This window comes from Dipodomys ordii, unplaced genomic scaffold, assembly GCF_000151885.1.
Source record: "Dipodomys ordii isolate 6190 unplaced genomic scaffold, Dord_2.0 Scaffold365, whole genome shotgun sequence".
Taxonomy (NCBI): domain Eukaryota; kingdom Metazoa; phylum Chordata; class Mammalia; order Rodentia; family Heteromyidae; genus Dipodomys; species Dipodomys ordii.
Window position 1 is genome coordinate 75120 of NW_012267581.1, and position 3087 is coordinate 78206.

General features: G+C 50.6%; 1 pseudogene; it reads right to left on the reverse strand.

Moving 5' to 3' along the window:
• Nucleotides 1-204: 204 nt before the first annotated feature.
• LOC106001689 lies at nt 205-2882 on the reverse strand (annotated as a pseudogene).
• Nucleotides 2883-3087: the final 205 nt, after the last annotated feature.

Below are 3087 nucleotides of genomic sequence, written 5' to 3' on the forward strand. Positions count from 1 at the left end.
AGCCCTGACTTGAGGCACATTCCCAGCTCTTTTTGATTTTTAATCTTGTTTAAAGATATGGTCTCCTAGGAACTGGCCTCAAACCTTCACATTTCTGCCTCAAGTTCCTGAATAGCTGAAATTATGGATATAAACCACTACACCAAAAAAAATAACATTTTTTCCCAAGATACATAAAAAGGCTTTATGCAGGGAACCAAGAATTTAATCAAAGAGGGCAAATCCCATGTCATCATCTGACTCCTCGGATTCTTCTCTCTTCTCATCTTTCTTCTCTTTTGCTGCAGCAGGGGCAGAACCAGCAACAGGAGCTACAGAGCCAGGCACAGCAGAATCAACAACAGCCCCACCAGCAGGCATACTGGCAAGCTTGCCAACACCCTAGGCCATGATGTCTTCAGTGTTCTTCCCATTCAGCTCACTGATTACCTTGTGAAGCCGGTCATCGTCCACCTGGATGCCCATGCTGTCCAGGATCTTCTTAATGTCTTTGGACATGGGGGAGGAGTTGCCCCCAAGGGCTGCCAGAAGGTCGGAGGTGACTCAGCGCAGGTTGGCAGCGACTTCAGCAGCGTCAGGAAGTGAAAGGATGACACCCGTGCCAGGGCCGGGGGCTAACCACAGAAATAATATTTTTTATATGTTTGTGCTGGTATAGGGCTTGAATTCAGATCCTTGAGGTTTAGCGTGCCTTGCTTAATCCCAGCTGGTATTCTACCACTTGAACCAGGCTTCTAGTCTGACCTTTTGCTGGTTCCAAGTGCTCTCTTCCAGGAGTCAGCCTTCAGAGGTGGGATTATAGGTGTGGGCCACCAATCCCTCCCTGGCTGTATAGAATTTCTAATTAATTGGACAATCTTTTTTTAATTGCTCTTATTGTTGGGTTTCAGAGCCCATTAGAGGCCTGGGGAGGCAAAAATGATATTTCAGGATCCTCTAAGGAATTTTCACATTTTAAAATACTCTATAGTGTCTCTCCACCTGTACAAAGGTAAGCACCCTTGTGTCTATTTCTGTTGCCTTTGTTGTGCATTGTATTTTGTAATTTGTTAGAATGGGTAACATCCTGGAACCTCTGGCTATAGAAATTGCCATAGTTGCTACTCTCACAAGCCTGTCCCTGCTGCCATAATACCCCACACTAAGAACCCAGCGTTGCTCTGTTAATTGCAGTCAACAAAACCCAGAGAGGCCAGACACTGGTGACTTACACCTGTAATCCTAGCTACTCAGAAGGTTGAGGATCATGGTTCAAATCCAATCCCATGCAAGAAAGTCTGTGAGATTCTTATCTCCAATAAACCACTCAGAAAACCAGAAGTGGTGAAGTGACTTAAGTAGAATGGAAGCCTTGAGCTGAAGAGCTGTGGGATAGCCTTCAGGCCCAGAGTTGAAGCCCCATGACTGACAAAAAACAAAACAAAACAAAACCTGGAGCCCATTCCAGAGCCTTCTTGCTCCAGCACGAGCTCAGTAGATCTGGGCTGACATTTGAAATTAGAGGCAAGATGAGTTTGGATTCCAGGCCTCAGAAAGGCAAGCAAGAATAGTGTTATCTAGCTTCACATGAAGGGTTATGTGGAGGGTTCAGAGACTGGATTTAGCAGAGAGGGGTGGATTTTCTTAGAAGGGCTTTGGGTTGGTTCACATCTCTAGGGTGGGACAAGGTGGGGAAGGGAGGCTTGTCTGAGTGAAGACAGAAAACCCAGAGCTTAGACCTTCATCCTTGCAAGCAGCTGCTTGGACTTGCTCTGTTCTGAGTAAAGCTAGGGGAGAGGACAGCATAGAGCTAAGCTCACAGCATGGGAGCCTGGTGGACCTGGCCTGAAAACTTCGATGCTCCACTGGTTTTTTACCTGACCGAAGAACAGGAGAAAGACATATTCCGTAAGTGGCGCTTGTGCCCAACTCCTGCCCTCTTCACACTTTCCAATCTTTCCCTGTGCTCCCCCTGAGTCTGGGCCAGGCCTTGACCCTCAGAGCTACCAAGTGCCATGTAAGCTGCTGGTTCTCACATTCTTCTCTCTCTTCTGCTCCCAGGCCAAGGGGAAGCATTCCTCCCTTGCACTGAGAAACACAGCCACACCCTCATTCAGCTGGAGCCCTGGTTCACAGCCACAGGCCACACTCAACTCACTGTGGTGGGTCCACCAAAGGCCAGGCCTCATGCATGCAAGGCAAGTACTCTACCACTGAGCCACCTTCCCAGCCCTGTTTTGTAGTTTTGATTGCTGTGATTTAGGCATTGGGTTTAGAGATTGTCAGGGCCGTGGTCCCAGCTTGGCGTTTGTTCCTGACCAGTGGCGGTGCTCGCTTGGCTTGGATCAATTCACACTGAGAGCTAGCCCAAGCTGGCCCCGGGGCCAGCAAAAAACAGTGCAAGTGCTCAGCCCCAAGCTGGTTGCAGGGAGCTGGGTCAGGTCTGCGCTGGGGCCTGGGAAGGTGAGATTCAGTCTCTGACTTGGAGGTGAGTTGGGCCTTTCCTGCCGATTGGCTGCTCCTGCTGCTGGCTGCTGCTGTTGCCTGGACACTAGGCCACTCCCACCACGGGCCGTGCTGCCACGTGGACGCTGGGCTGTCCCACGGCCGAGGCCACTCCGACTCCAGACCCCTGGTTCCAGGCTCTGCACGCCGGGGTGCGCACAGCTCTGCCGCGGGGGCTGCGGGCTGCCCGGCGGCACCCAGGCGCTCTCTGGGTCAGGGGCCCACGGTGGCGAGCCGCTGGTCTTGGGTTGGTCTGCGCCGTCCAAGCCGGTGTCGTGGGTTTTCGGCATCAGCATGCTGCAGGCTCTGGTTGGTACTGAGCCTAGGGCGGACCCAGGTCTCTTTGGCGCGCTGCTGGGGCAGGGTGGGGAATGGGGGGGCTTTTCGTGATTTTCCATCCTTAGGTGTAGAAGTTACGCTTTTTTTTCAGTTCTCATGACTCTCTGCTTGTTTAGATATTTGTTGATCTTTGGGGCCTGAAGTGCACATTAGGAACCCAAAGCTCCCAAATCCTAAACACAGGAAGGGAAGAAAAATGAAATACAAGAAATCAAGAAAATGGCAGGAAACATGACATATCTCCCTATAATAACCCTAAATATT